We start from the raw sequence: 17,639 nt of genomic DNA, 5'->3' as shown, positions 1-17,639 counted from the left end.
ATAGAGAGGACAAAAACGCATGCTTAATTATGCTATAGCCTATGCCGAAGGGACAAATTGGGCATGTATCATTTTAAAAAATGGCGTCTATATGTGTACGTGGAGGGTTTTTTTTTTTTTTTTTTTTTTTTGACCTTTTCTAATATTTTTTTCCCTAATTTCAATTAATATGTATATATTAAATATGTCCCCAAATATGCTATTCATATCCTTTTTTTTTTTTTTAACAAGACACCCAAGAAGACCAAACTAAAGGATTACATCAAAAATTAGAAGAAAACCACTTAGGATAAGGTGAAATTAGAGAAAAGAAACTTATTCTTGAACACCTTATATGGAATAGAGTGCGCCAGAATATTGTGACATCTTGCATCCAAAGCTTAGTCTCATCAATGAAGAATGATACTTGAAGGTCCAATGATAGCCAATTTCTTAAATATATTAATAATCTCCAGACAATCTGATTCAACCATGATATGCCTCAAGTTAAACGACCTTACTCTATTGAGCTTTTTGCAAAAGGCCATAGCATACAACTATTCATATTCTTCTTGAGCATAATCTATACTCTCTAAAGGAATCGAATTTCTTTGAGGAAGCGCGTGAACACTGTGTAATTGAAGTTCAAGTTGAAGCAATGGAAATTCAGAGAAATTCATACAGAATTACAGAGGATAAACATTATAAAACTTGTAAGCATGTTGCTCTAAAGAGGAAGGGAAAAAGTAGACTTAACCTTGTAGAATTACCCTTCTTCACGAAAATCATCTCTTAAGTTCGAACACAACAGTGCCGTACACAACAACTTCTTTAACCACCACTTGGAGCCTCTGTCATTCTCAGTACAAGAGAATAAGGAAGTGTGGTCTCCTTGAACTTGTTTTTGGGAGAATGGAAAGGCAGAAGGATTGAGAGAGAGTGAGAGACTTTCTTGAGAGAATTTTTGGAGAATTTTCATGATGTGTTTTCTCTTTCTGTTCACAACAGACTAATAGTAGAACAGAGAGAGGAGTTCTGTAACTCTCTCTCGTACGTGCCGAATATAATCCCTGTAGTGGGGAGTTATATTATTAAATTAATATTATATTGATAATATAATATTAATGATATAACATATGGTTGATAGATTAACCATTAATAAATAAACTATATATTATGCATATTAATCATAGTAAAATGAAACTCTCCTAATTTTAACATATAGTGTTTGTATAAATCTTATTCATATAAATAATATTTGAATCTTATTCAAATATTTATCTCTCACATATTATATAGTTTTAATTATAAATCATATTTATAATTAACTTTATACTATAATGTATCAACATACATACTTTATACCGATCATATTAATATAATTAACACCTTTAATTCTTTCAAATAATTTGAACAATTCAAATCATTCCAAAAATAATTATCCTTTGTTTTATTCTTAGTGAGCTAGCAATGGGACCTTATGGACCCACAGATTAGAAGTTTCAATGATACAAAACTAATTAATTAAATTAATCAACATTTATTAATTGTCGGTCATTCCACTACAGATTGAAAACTGCACTATTCGCACGTGTCCATGGATATAACCAATCAACAGTAAGTTGACCCTTCACAAATTGCTCGTAACTACAGTTGAGTCAAATTGTCGTTTTACCCCTGTAGTTATATTTAATTCTTTAAATACCACTGATCCCTCTATGAATAATTAGTTATAGCCCAACAATAAACTAGACCCTTCTTTGGTCAACGAAAGGGTGAGATGCCTCATTATTCAAGACTTGGAATAAACCCTAAAGGAAACAATTCATTTACTTGCTCTCAAGACGGGAAGAAGCAAATTTTATCTTGTGTAGCTATGTTCCCATCTCAACACTCAAACAAATCCCCAAAATGATAGGCTCATTAAGTCGGTGAATTTGGTTATTCTCACTCATATAGATCAAAGGATTGCCCCTCATATGCAGGAGTTCACAACACATTTAGGATTAATGTCAAGTTACCTATGGTCATCATGGTGAAATGTAAGTCTTTTCAGGTAATGACATTATAGAGAAAGATTAATCATTTCACGATCCCATCTTATACAAACTCTTTATATAGGATACCTCTACTCATATGCCTCCACATGATTGATCAGGATCAGATCATTTGTAACACTTTAAAACTATTGTAATAATTACAAAGTGGGTCGTATTTGTAGTGTAATCAAGATAAGGTACCCAATCTTATCTATATACTACAAACCATTTAGGTTATTACTTAAATATGATCCACTTGTATGTCAACAACATACATGTTGAAGTTACATTAAATAACCTTGGATCTTAGTTTATTGGATTGGGTTAATGCAGACTAAATGTCAAATAAAATAATACTTTATTTTATTAAATAAATAGTTTATATACAAATAATTTGCAAACTATGAAACCCATGAATTTGCTACAACACCAGTGTTATCACAAAAGAGAGTGATGGGCTTTGATATGTCTGGAACAACTTTCAGATGTATCGAAAATTTTCTGAGCCATACAACCTCTTTGACTCCGTGGTAGAGTTAGCAATGCAGTCTTGCTTTATTGTGAACTCTCAGACCTATTTTACTAATTAATTATGCCAAAGTCTCTGTGATTATGAGTTAATGATGTTGGGTTAGTTGAAATGATTTGAAGGTATAATGAGTATGAAAGGATAAGAGGAAGGAAAAAATATCCTAAGCATGGGGTGTTAAGCTATCAGGTGAGATAGAGGGGAATTAGTACTTAGAAGAAAAACAGAGAGCTTAATGTGACGAAGTCGAGTCAAGCTATGCAGCTAATCATCCCAAGCTATGCGGCAGGGTATTTAAGAAGAGGAAAATTTGTCTAAGTATGGCCCATAATAGATACGGATGGCCATAAAGGAATTTGAGTTGGCTATCAGGCAAGTAAAGTGTTGATCGAGGCTAGTAGAAGGTACATGCGATCAGTTTCATTTGATGTAAGTAAAGGCTAAATGCAGGTAGCGTGCGAGTAGTCAAGTCCTCTAGACGAACATCCCAAGTGATACTAAGGCAGAGTGCTAAGAGGGGTGCGAGATGAGGACTGGCCGAGAGGCTTAGAGGTTGGTAGGCAAGGCTGCCGCGAGCCTTTAGTGATGACATGAGGAATGGTGTCGCATGGATGATGCAATGAGGTATGTTATAGGGATTATTTATGGAAGATGGTCGGATAAGGCTTGTGAAAGTGCCTAATACAAGACGATATGATTGAAGGTTAGAGTTAAGCAAAGATCAAGGAAGGTCTTAAGTGGTCGCAAGCCCTATGCGATGAAGTTAAGTAGAAGAGTTCAACTTGATTACTTAGTAAGTGGGATAAGTGGCAATATTAGAAATGTTAACTAAGGGTTATGGGCCACGTGGCATTTAATTAAGATAAGTTTACATGCAAACTCAAGTATAAATAGGTCTTGTAAATGAGAAATCTGTTTCGCCAATTTGCACATGCTTAAGGAAGGGGATTACTGTCACTTAAAGTTCAGAAGGTGTTGAAGAGTTATCAGGCAAGCACGAGGGATTAGAAAATTTCCAGCCTATTCAAAGGAAATTGAAGCTCAAATTCTAAGGTAAGAAAGTTAAGATGTCTATGAGTAAGTTCTTATAAGTAAATTTAGTTAAATAATGGTTGGATTTAAGTTATGAATTTAGAAGTTGAAATTTGGAATAAAATTATGGATGAACAAGTAGACAGCTTCATCCGAAGAATAAACAAGCAACTGAACCAACAAGGTTTACGATGACACGCGTAGGCAATTAGGGAGATTGTACGTGAGCAAAGGTAGTCATCAGGTAAGGGTATGCGGAGTAAGGCGTGAGGTTGCGTGAAGGAACGTGGCAGCAGCCAAGGCACGCTAAGCTAGATGCGCAACGATCGCTCGTTGCATAGGCATGGAGACGTGTCCTAACACCTAAGTAAGCACCCATGAGCAAGGGTGGCCATTTTTCAACCAACTGTTAGGTAAGATGGCTAAATGTAAAAGATGCAATGAGATGGTTTAGATGCTATGAATTGAGGTTAACTATGCAATAAGGAGTTGAGAGAAATGACTAAGTTGATGATAAACTTTAATGTTAAAAGTTAAGCTCAAAAGGGAGCTGAAGGTACTAACCAAAGGTATTAATTGATGTCTTAGGGTAAACACAAATAAGGTATTGGGTTTTATGTCCTAAAACTCGTGGTTTATAAATAATAAACTTATTTTGTTAATCAATATAGATGCTATTGAAGTTGGGCTCAATAAAATTATTATTGAATGTTTGAATTGATCATTTCATTTTAGAAATAACCTAAATCTAATAAACTAAGATCCATGGCTATTACATGAGTACTTGAACTTTATGTGGAGACATAAGAGTAGATCAAGTTTGAGTAAATAGCCAAAATGGTCTATAGCATATAGATAAGATTGGATACTTATTCTGGAGACACTATCGAATGCAGGCCACTTTGTAGAAGTTACAATTGTTGTAAAGTGCTACAAATGAAGTGATCCTAATTCGTTCATGTAGAGACATGTGAGTAGGGGCATCCTATGTAAAGAATTTGTATAAGACCAGACCAAGTTTATAACATTGTTTACTGTTTAAGATTAGCTTTTTCAAAGTGATGACATATGTAACTTGGCCTTAATCCTGAGCTAACTATGAACTCCTGTTTTTTCGGGATTATTCTTAGATTTGCATAGGTGAGGGTTGGCTCAATACCACCGGCTCAATAAGCCTCCCATTTCAGAGGTAAGACCGGGTAGATAACTGGGGGACATAGAGTGCAAGACAGAAACCACTCCTACCCACTTTTAGGGATAATATAGAGGTTGTTCCCTTAAGTGCTGACTTCGGGTCTTGAACAAGGGGTCCCACCCTCTCATTGGCCTGAGAGGCACTCGTTTAGTGATTGGATCACAAACCAATTGTTCATTAGAGGATCAATGGGACTTAAGGAACAAGATGTAATCTTGGGGGTAAAACAACTTTTGACCTAACCGTGATTACGGACAACCTGTGGAGGGTTGCATTACTGATTATGGTTATTGAATGGACACAATTATATCTACAGTGAAGGGAGTGCAACTACTAAGCTTTAGTGGAGTGACCTGGTAATTAACGAATGTTGGTTAATTCAGGTTAAAGTGTTTAGTCCGTTAATCTCGGATCGTTGGAGCCTATGATCTGTAGGTCCATTAAGTCCCCCTATTAGATCACAAACGGATTAAACCTTAGAATAGCATGATAAGAGAATTTGAAATGTTCAAATTTGAATTAAGGGAATCAGTAATTATATACGCGTTTAATTGTTGAATTAAACAAAATTGGACAATTGAATAATATTTAAACTTGATTTAAATATTGATTACATGAATAGGGATTCATGATTGTGAAATTGGTTTTTTAATAGTTTAATATTGGATATTAAATTATTTTAATTAATTAAAATGTTTAAATTTAATTTTATTTAAAAATTGAAAATTTAAATTTTATGAAAATTCAAATTTAAAAAATCAATTTTTTAAATTTATTTTTTTTTAGAAAATTAAATTAAAATTGAATTTTAATGAAAAATTCAATAATTTTTTTAAATCTTTTTTAAATAAAATTGAATTTTTAATTTATAAAATTGGAGAATTGATTAAGCAAGTTTCTCCCATTTTTGCCATAAAATTCCACTAATTCAATTGATGTTTTGGCGTGAAGTTATTATAAAATTTAATTGCACTATCAAGCTAAACAAAACCAGTGGTTGTTGGCTCATGCAAATGAAATTTTTTCTAGTTTTTCTTTGAAGAAGTGTTCTTCAACTTTGAAGCTGAAAAAACAGTCCTTTTCCTCCAAGATTCCTCAAATTAGAACTCATTTTGGATCCCACAATCCAATCTAAGGTCCAAGAGAATAGTAGGGAAGACCAACTGGTGGTCTACAAGTGATTTATGAGAAGATTGAAACTGAATTTCGTGTATTGAAGAAGGTTTTCAAAGTAACTTCTCAAAACCCTATTTTCTGTTATGAATATGTTTTTTTAATTGCTAAAATTGATTAATTAGATTAGTTAATGATTCTGTTTGTTTCCACTAATTGCATGTTAACTCTAACATAAGGGAGACCTACAATCCATTGAGGGATTAGTCCAAGACTATGAGTGGTATGTTTTAGGAATGTTTTCTTATTAAATAGTTTAAATGCATGTTTTATGATGAATTTTTTACGTAAGAGTTTCCAAAGCATGATATATATTTAAGCTTAAAGGTTTGCAGATGTTTTCTTAAAGAGGTTTCCAATGCATAGGCTATTTGCCATGCGACGAGTTTTCACGAATTGAAGTATGAATTTTAAGCAAAGTTGTGGACACATGGTCCTTTCTTTTCAGAAGCTTTAAAATGAGTTTATAATGAGTTCAAAGAAAAACCTTGAGTTTTATGCGTTGAATTTTAAAAGAGGTTTATGGTGTTGCTTAAGTTTTGATGAGTAGTACCATAATGATTTAAGATGTTTCCATGATGTTTAAATGATATTTTATGATGTGATGATGAAGAAACTTTATACTTAAGGTATGAAGGCATTTGAGTCCCTTGATACCTAGGGTATGACGATATCTAGGGCATTACCATTCCTCTAATACCTAAGGTATGATGGTATTCAAGGTATGATCATGTGCACATAGGTACTATGATATTGACGCTAAATGTGTTGGGATGACTCCACATCAGTTAAGGTTTCGACGTTGAGAGATTGAGCAAAATGGTTCTCTCTCAACTAAGGCTAGGGAATGATGTTTTAAATATGTATGTTGATGATGAATAAGAATGATATTTTTATGATATTCTTAATGTAAGCCGAGGTTTGAGCTTTAGATGTTTTCCAAACCTTGAGTTTAGAAATGCATGTTATTTCATGAGTTAGTGTTTTAGTTGATGTTTAATGAGAATGTTTTTTTTTTAAAGTAAGTCATTGACTGGGCTAGTAGCTCACTTTTTCTAATGTTTTCTTTTTCCCCAAGTAGTAGTCAACTCCCTAGGAGGTAGTTGTTTTGTTGTCTACCACTCAAGTGCAAGTTTTGAAGAAAGAGAAGGAGAACTCTAGGTTGTTAAGTTTGTCTTATAAATAAATAAATATCATGTACATATTAAGGGCAAGAGATGGTAGGAATGGGACCCCTCTGTAACGTATATTTTCTGTAATGTATATATATAAGTCTGAGTTGTTTCTGATGCATGTGTGAGGATGTGTATGCTTATAAATTGTTAATCAAGTGCCATAGATATGTATAGCCTATACATTATATTATATCACATATAATATAACTTATGGTTTGTTAATCTCTCAATTAGACCATAGTATAAATATGAGTTATAGTCATATTAATTTTAATCTATAGTTTTTATACATTCATATAAATAATATTTGAATCATATTCACATATTTATTTCTCTGTAACAAAACTTTATATTATAATATATCACATACATTACTTTAATTATATCTCATATAATTAATCCCCTTTAATTAATTTGAACTATTCAAATTAATCCAAAATTAATTCGATTCTCACTAATCCTTATTAAGCTAATGAGGGGACCTTATGGACCTATAGTTTGAAGCTCCAATGGTACTTGATTAATTAATTAATCTCTTTAATTAAATTAATCAACTTCTATTAATTGTCGGTCATTCTACTAAAGACCGACAACTTTGCTCTTCGCACTATAGATATATTTATGTGTCCATTGGATATGACCAATTAACAGTGCATTGACCCTTCACCAATTGCTCGTAAGTACAATTGGCCCACAATTATCATTTTACCTCTGTAGTTACATATAACTCCTTAAGTATCATCGATCCCTCTAATGAACAATAGGTTATAGTCCAACTATAACCAAACCCCTCTCGGGCTAGGAAAGGGTGTGGCGCCATATTGTTTAAGCCCCAAAATCAACCCTTAAAGGAGCAATTTCTCTACTTGCCGTAACACTAGGGAAGAAGTGAATTCCTTCTTGTTTAGTTGCATTCTCAGCTCCTCAATCAGACGAATCCCAAAATGGTAGACATATTGAGTCCGTACTGGCCTTTCTCACCTATGAAAATCAAAGGACCGCCTTCATAGGTAGGAGTTCACAACTCACTCAGGATTTAGGTCAAGTCACTTATGGTCATCTTGGTGAAATGTAAGTCTTTTATAGCAATGGTGTTAAAGAGAAACTATTCATTTCGTGGTTCGATTTTATACAAACTATTTGTATAGAATACCCCCACTCATATGTCTCCACATGAATGATTAGGATTAAATCACTTGTAGTAGTTTACAACAATTGTAACAACTACAAAGCGGGTCGTATTCGTAATGTCACAAGGATAAAGTACCCAACCTTATCCATCTACTGCAGACCATTTAAGTTATCACTTAAACATGATTCACATATATGCCTTCACACACATGTTTAAGTTACAGTTGATAACCTTGGATATTATTTTATTAATTTAGTTGGGTTAATGGAACTAAATGTTGAATAAAATACCTCTTATTTTATTAGATAAATAAATTGTTTATACAAACAAAATTACAAACTATAACATAGGGCATCAACCCCAATAATCTCTCATTTGTTCTAAAGCTAGTGGAGTATACATCATAAAAGTCAAACTAGTACAACAGTACAAAAAAAAAAAAAATACTAGGGCATACAATATGCATCCAGTAAAATATCTAACTTGCCCTAGACTAGATGAGGCTTGTCTCGTAGACCCAAACTCTCCAGGTGACCCTCAAACACCTTAGCCATAAGGGCTTTTGTAAACGGATCAACAATGTTGTGCTCTAAAGCGATATTCGTGATCATCACATCCTCTTGATGCACAATCTCCCAAATCATGTAATACTTGCGCTCTATATGCTTTTCATGCTTGTGGCTTCTAGGCTCTCTTGAATTAGTCATACACCATTATTATCACAATAAAGGATGATGAACTTTGACATATTTAGAACAACTTTCAAATTAATGAAGAATTTTCTGAGCCACACAACCTCCTTGGCAACTTCACAAGCCGCTACATATTTTGCCTCCATGTTGGAGTCAGCGATGCACCTTTGTTTAGTGCTCCTTCAGACTACAAATCTTTCATTAATAGTGAACACTGATCCTGAAGTAGATTTTCTAGAATCTCTATCAATCTAGAAACCAGAGTCAGTCTATCTTATAAGGATCTAATCCTTAAACCCATACATAAGCACGTAGTTCCTCATTCTCCTAAGATACTTAAAGATGGTTTTAATGGCTGTCCAGTGATCTAATCATGGTTTAAACTGATATCTACTGACTATCCCTACCGTATAGCAAGTGTCAAGTCTAGTACATAGCATTGCATATATTAGGTTGCAACAACTGATGCGTAGGTGATCCGTCTCATTTTCTTAACTTCTTAAAGTGTCTTAGGACACTGTTCCTTAGACAAGACAACTTCATGCCTGAAAGGTAGTAAACCTCTCTTGGAGTTATGCATTGAATACTTTGAAGGATCTCGTTTTATAGAGAACCTTTAAGTGGAAGCGGATCGTCCAAATCCCATTTTGATTGAAACAAACATTTACAGTAAACAATATATATTATGCATAAAACATAAATTACATCATGCTTTTAAACTACAAAAAGGGTTTAGAGATTATACCTTTGAAGAACTTTTCTTCAAGTAAATCCCTTAAACTGTTACGAACACCACGAATAGTCATGAACTCTCATCGAGCAAACAACAACGAAACTCGAACCAAAGAAAGACACGTCCACTTGGTTACCTTGGTATTCTTAGGGTGAGAACCCAGGAGTGGTGGGCTCTAGCTATTTTGGTTAATAGGGAGTTTGTGGTTTGGAGGAGGAAGACAACTGAAGAAAGAACAAGCTATCGCATAACAAGGTTTGCTTCAATCTCTGAGTTAATCGTGTAGTCTTAGCTCAAATCGTGTAACACATATCTTGAATAATAAAATCATATTTCATTTATTTTCTTTGCCATAATAAGCCGCTTAACCTCCCACTAAAGTGGTTAGAGAGAAAAATGGGTAACTATCAAATAATTAATAATATAAATAAATATGATAACCAGCTTATCATATCATATTTATAACATATAGTTTTAATATTGCATCATACACAATATATAAACCATAGTTCTTTTTCTTTATTTTATGATATTTTATATAAATCATATTTATATTAAATTTAACAACTATGAATCTTATTCATAGAAAATCTATTTGAATCATATTCAAATATTTGTTCCTCCAATCAAACTATAATGTATCAAATACATTATGTCAATTATATCATATATAATTGTATTAATTTAATTATATCACATATAATTAAATTTTCTCTTATTAATTTAAACATTTCAAATTAATCCAAAAAACTTATTCTCAAATAAATCCTTTTGAGCTACCAAGGAGACTTTATGGACCTGTAGCTTGAAGCTCCAATGGAACGTGAATAATTAATTAAACTCTTTCATTATACTATCCACCATCCATTAACTGCCGGGCATTCCACTAAAGATCGACAGCTGCACTCTTCGCACTATAGATATATTTCTGTATCCATTGGATATAACCAATCAACAGTACGATGACCCTTCACAAATTGCTCGTAAGTACAATTGGACCAAATTACCGTTTTGTCCCTGTAGTTACATCTAACTCCTTAAGTACCACTAATCCCTCTAATGAACAATAGATCATAGTCTCATTACGATTAAACCCCTCTCAGGCCAGATGAGGGTGTGGCGTCACATTGTTCAAGACCCGGAATCAGCCCTTAGGGAGCAATTTATCTATTTACCCTTGCTTCGGGGAAGGAGTGAATTCCATCTTGTGTAGTTGGGTTTCCAGCTCCCCAATCAGACAAATCCCTAAAATGGTAAGCTTATTGAGTCAGCAATCTGGTCACTCTCAACCATACAAATCAAAAGATCGCCCTCATAGGCAGGGAGTTTACAACTCACTCAAGATTAAGGTCATGTTATCTATGGTTATCCTAGTGAAATGAAAGACTCTATATGAACGACATTATATAATGAGAGTAAGCATTTCGTGGTCCGGCCTTATACAAACTCCTTTATATAGAATATCTCTACTCGTATGTCTAATACATAAATGATCAGGATCAGATCATTTGTAGCACTTTACAACATTTGTAACACCTACAAAGCAGGCCATACTCGTAGTGTCATCAGGATAAGGTACCCAGCCTTATCCATATACTACAGACCATTTAGGTTATCACTTAAACATGATCCACCTGTATGTCTCCACATACATGTTTAAGTTACAACGATAACCTTGGATATTAGTTTATTGGTTTGTGGTTAATGCAACTAAAATACCATATATTTCATAGACAAAGTGAATAAAATATCAAATATTATTAATCATAGAAACATTTGTTCATACAAGGTTTACAAACTATAAGACCCTACGTGATTTAGGGCATCAATCCCAACATACTTGACAAGTATCTTGTCAATATACGATGTCTGAGACAAGGCTAGCATTTTATTCTTACGATCCCTAAAGATCTAAATGCCCAAAATAAACTACGCCTTTCCAAATCTTTCATTTGGATTTGGGCTGCCAACCATTGTTTTATATCAGTCAGTATACCTTTTGTTGGGTTTTATGCCCTAAAACTCGTAGATAGTAAATGTTATTAATTGACCATCATCAATAAAGAGTTATGAATGTTAAATCTGAAGGAACCCTGTGAAGGGACCATAAAGCAGAAGTGGATCGTCCCAATTTTTCCAAATTTTACAGAGACAGAATGAAGTTATGCATTTAACCCAGAAAATTACAACATGTATAAAATAATACAAAGAATAATTTAAAATAGGGTTCAAAACCCTTACCTTTGAAGAATGAATCTTCACTAGAAAAATCCCTCGAACAATTGGACAAGACCACATTAGCTTCCGTGGTATTCTCTAGGTGAGAATCTAGGAAGGTAGTGGGCTCTGGCTATTTTGGATTTATGAGAGGGATAGAGATTGAGAGATGAGATAATGGATCAATCAGAAAAATACAGGGAGCACTTTTGTTTGTTTTTCCTCAAGAAAAAGAAGAATAAAGGCCTGTTGGGGATGATGCCCTAAACTCTCGTTGGGTCCTGTAGTTTGTAAACACAATTTTGAACAAACGCTCATGATGTAATAATATATGATATTTTCTTCAATTTTATCTATGGAACATTGGATGATCCCTGGTTGTCGTTGTAACTTAAGTGTATATGTGGAGACATACAAGTAGATCATGTCTTAAGTGATAACTAAAATAGTTTGTAGTATATGGATATAGAAGGGATACCTTATCCTGGTAACGCTACGAATGTGGCCCGCTTTGTAGAATAGTTACAATTGTTGCTTGCTACAGATGATATAATCTTGATCATTCATGTGGAGACATGCGCGGGAGGCGTCCTATACAAAGGAGTTTGTATAAGACCGGACCACGAAGTGTTATAGTCTCGTTATATAACGTCGCTTATGACAGAGACTTCATTTCATTAGGATGATAGTGGGGAAGATCTTGAGGTGGTTCACGGTGATCTTTGAAGAAGACTGCTGCTGTTTGATCGAGATCTTGAAGAGTTCTAGAAAGTTATTATCTAAAACCTTCTTATTTAGATGAGCATGCTTTAGTTTCTGCCAAAATTAGTGAATTTGAATGCTTATTGATCCTTATTACTTCCGCTACATGTTATTACACTCTTACAATTGGTATCAAAGTATCATATAAGCATTCAATTCGGTTTAATTTTGGTGTGGTGGGTGTTTTTTCATGAGATATATGAAACCGATGCACTGATATGGTTTTCTGAATTTTGGCATTTTAATTCTCTTTAATTTCAAACAATTAAATTTGTAATTGGCTCTTGTTTCATGAGCTTATATGTGTTAGCAAGAGTTTGTAATTTATTTGGAGTCATTATAGTTGAAATTAAGATGTAATTGAAGAAACAAGTGAAGAAGGCTAAGCTGCTGTTTCAGTTTTTCAGCTTCTACTCAAAATAGTTGTTGAGGTTCAGTTGTTAAGCGATCGTCTAGTTCCAGGTGTTACACGAAATGAAGAAAAGCTAGACGATCATATAGCAATGGGCACTGGTCATTGTGATGTTGGACGCTAAACGATTGTGTACCTATGGGAGCTAAACGATGCATTTAAATGCTATATGATAGCATTACGCGATCATTTAGCTTTTGCGTGGGATCTAAACGATGTGATGGAGGTGTTATACGATGGCACTACACGATCGTGTAACTGCAAGCGTGTTAAGCGATGCGATGAAGTGCTATGCAATAATGCTAAGTGATCGTCTGGATGTGGCGCTAAGTGATCGTCTAGATACGGCGCTGAACAATGCGATGATGTTCTATACGATGGAACTAAGCGGTCGTTTAGCTGCGACGGACACTAAACGATGACATGAAGCGCTAGACGATGGTGTTAAGCGATCGTGTAGTTCTACCCGAGAGCTAAGCGATTGCACTTTATGACAGACAGATGACATTAAGCGATCATGTACCTCTTCTCAACACAAGGCAATGGTGTTAGACGATTGCCTTCAGTGCTACACGATCGACCTTAACAAGACTTTGAGGTAAGACTGAAAGCAGCCGGTTCAACCGGTTTTCTCAAGGTCCAAACCAGTTCAGCCTCAAAGGGTTTTTGGTTGGTCTGGTTCAAACTTTGTTGGCTCGGTTCAGACTCATCCAGTTCGGTTCAAGATGCTTGGGTTCGGTTTGGAGTAGTTTAAGCGGTTCAAAGATGATTTTGAAGCTGTTTGTAATAGTTAGTTATCTGTTTGCTTGTTTATGCCAAAACTAAAACTATATCAGTTAGTATTTAATTGTTTATGCATGTGATGTATGTAATAATTAAATAATTCATGTATATGCATATAGTATGCCATGTAGGTTTAAAACTCCACCGTAGGAAGCATGTTACATGTGTTGAAGTATGTTATAATTGTTATAATATATAGTATGCATGTTAGGGTTATGTTTAATGGTTATATTAGATGCCTTTGTTGAATGTTGTGGATGCTTATCTTGTCTAAACTTTTGTAAGTTGTTATAAAATTGGTTAGACGTTCAAAATCCATAACAAAGAACAGTTGAGTGCTCACTTAGGTTAACAACTAGTTTTAAACGTCAAAATAGATTGTTACCTTATAAAATATGGTTGCAAACTCATATCGATTCATAAACCTGTCTAAGGTTGGGGGTACTGAAGTTTACGATTTACGGAACACCTCCTACCTGGGGATTATGACGGAAACATTGAGCGTTATTAATTGATTTTATGAGCTTGCATGAACGATTTAAGGTAATAAAATGGTTTATTACCTAGACATTGTAGGTTAATACAATTATAAGCGTTATCCTTGGATAAACCACTTAGACTTAGGTTGTATGGAATTAGTTGATATACTTAAGTAAAATATCCAAACATTTAGAACACTTCAGTGGGAGATTAACAATATATTTGATATATAGTTATTAGCTCCCATGTCCTCAGTAGTTCACACCGTGAGATCCATGCTCTGCTTCGTATCGATTTTACCTCGACTGCTCCATTCGGAAAGTGTTTGCATGAGTCAATAACAAGGTGAATGAGAGAAGTAGTTCATATTAAGTGGGTGAAGAAAATGTGTTAACATTGTCTTACAGTCTCCTCCATTAGTTTGAACCTTGAGATTCCTATGTTGCGCCTATTGTCGTTTTTAGGTGGCATTAGCTAGTTGTTAATCGTGACGATCCCCACGGAGGGTTGTAACATAGGATTCAGAACAATCCAGGCTTTAGTATAATGAATAGGGTTTTATAGTTCCATCTTGGATATTGTCTTCTATTTCGTAGGTATATTCATATCGTCCTATAAGATCTGAAGATGGCATATCACACTTACAAGAATTACTAATTGTTAGTAAAGATCTTGACCGAAAGCGATAACCAAAAGAACTATTGGAATATGAGTTATTCTGGAAATAGTATATCGTCTAGAACTGTCTTGCTTCTGTAAAGGAATTCTTGACTGTCCCTCGGTAGAAATTGTTCTAAATTACTTAAGTATCGCTGCAAATAAATAAAGATTTATTTGGTACTTTATTAGTTTTACTAAAAATGGATTTAGATGCATATTTAATAGAGTTTGTTTAAAATGTTTCAGCAATGTCGAATTCAATCATACAATTGCTTGCTTCTGATAAATTTAATGGAGAGGGTTATTCGAATTGGAAGTCAAACATCAATACATATTAGTAGTAGACGATCAGAGGTTTTTTTTGACAGAGGAGTATCCTCCAGTTCCTAGTTCAACAACTATTCGAAATGTTCGGGACGTTTATGATAGGCAGGTACGGGCGAACGAGAAAGCCCGGGCCGATATCTTGGCGAGTATATATGATGTACTCAACAAGAAGCATGAGGTCATGCCCACAGCCCGTGAGATTATGGCATCATTACAGGAGATGTTCGGGCAACCCTTATCTTCTGTTAGACATGAAGCCATAAATATGTCTATGTTACATGCATGAAAGATGGAACCAACGTAAGGAACCAACGTAAGAGAACACGTTCTCGACATGATGGTTTATTTTAATATTGTGGAGGCTCACGGGGCGATGATAGACGAGATACGTCAAGTTAGCATGATACTGGAATCTCTTCCAGAGAGTTTTCTGTCGTTCAGGACAAACACTGTCATGAACAAAATCACCTATAACTTGACGACGTTGTTGAATGAATTGCAGACTTATCAATCAATGGTGAAACTGAAGGAAAAAGAAATAAACGTTATTTCAAAACCGAAAAGGTTTTATAAGGGGTCTACGTCAGGTACGAAACCCACTGATGATAAGAAAGTCGGTCCTTCTTCTTCTAAGGATAACCATACAAATGAAGAAGAAATGACAAGGTAAAAAGAAATCCACTGTAAAGTAAAACAAAAACAAAACCCCCAAAGAAAAATGTTTCCATTGCAAAAAAGTTGGGTATTGGAAACGAAGCTGCCCAAAATATCTGGTTGAGAAGAAAGCCGAAAAGGCTAAACAAGGTAAATATGATTTACTAGTTGTTGAAACATGTATAGTGGAAAATTCTCACCTTACCTGGATATTGGATTCAGATGCCGCTAATCATGTTTGCACTTTTCTATAGGAAACTAGTTCTTGGAAAAGACTTTCTGAACTTGAGATGACTTTCAAGGTGGGAACATGTGAAGTCATTTCAGCTGAAACATTGGGAGATGTAAAGTAGTTTTTTTTTAAGATTCTTTTATCTTGGTTAAGAATGTGTTCTATGTACCAAAGATGAAAAGAAATCTGATCTTCATTTCTTGTCTATTAGAAAATATGTATAGTGTATCTTTTGAATATAATGAAATGTTTATTTATTCAAGAGGTTTACATATTTGTTCTGCAAGACTTGAAAATAACTTATACATATTAAAACCAACTGAAGTAAGAGCCATTTTAAATATAGAGATGTTAAAACCGGTTGACACTCATAATAAAAAGCGAAAATTTTCTCCTAACGCCTATCTTTGGCACCTCAGGCTTGGTCACATTAATCTCAATAGGATTGAGAGATTGGTTAAAAATGGTCATCTAAATAAGTTAGAAGACAATTCTCTACCTCCATGTGAGTCATGTCTTGAGGGAAAAATGACTAAAAGATCTTTTTCTGACAAAGGTCTTCCTGCCAAAGAACCTCTTGAACTTATACATTCAGACCTATGTGGTTTGATGAATGTTAAAGCTCGAGGAAGATATCAGTACTTCGTCAGTTTTATTGACGATTACTCTCGATATGGCTACATTTACTTAATCAATCATAAGTCTAAAACTCTTGAAAAGTTCATAGAATTTAAGGCTGAGACTGAAAATCAGTTAAGTAAAAGAATTAAAACACTTCGGTCAGATCGAGGTGGTGAGTATATGGATATGAAATTCCAAAACTATCTAGTAGATCATGGAATTCAATCCCAACTCACAACACTAAAACACCACAACAAAACGGTGTTGCAGAAAGAAGAAATCGAACCTTGTTGGACATGGTTCGGTCTATGATGAGTTATGCTTAGTTACCTCAATCCTTTTAGGAGCATGCAGTACAGACTGCAGTTTATATTCTGAACGTTATTCCTTCAAAAAGTGTTTCAGAAATACCATATGAATTTTGGAAAGGACGCATAACGAGTTTACGTCATTTCTGTATCTGGGGTTGTTTAGCACACGTGTTAGTACAAAATCCTAAGAAATTGGAAACACATTCAAAATTATGCCTATTTGTAGGATATCCTAAAGAAACAAAAAGAGGATTGTCTTATGATCCCCATGAAGATAAAGTATTTGTATCGACAAATGCTACGTTCTTGGGAGAGGATCATATTAAAAATCATCTACGTCGCAGTAAACTAATATTGCAAGAACTGACTAAAGATACGACAGAAAGATCAACAAGAGTTGTTGATCAAACTGGTCCATCAACAACGATTGTTGTCCCGTCACATCCATCTCAAGAGTTGGGGATACCTCGACGTAGTGGGAAGGTTATTCAACAACCTGAA

The sequence above is a fragment of the Benincasa hispida genome, chromosome 11 (genome assembly GCF_027475165.1).
Source record: "Benincasa hispida cultivar pf3 chromosome 11, pf3_genome.v1.1, whole genome shotgun sequence".
Lineage (NCBI taxonomy): Eukaryota > Viridiplantae > Streptophyta > Magnoliopsida > Cucurbitales > Cucurbitaceae > Benincasa > Benincasa hispida.
Note: the sequence above shows the minus strand (reverse complement) of the source record.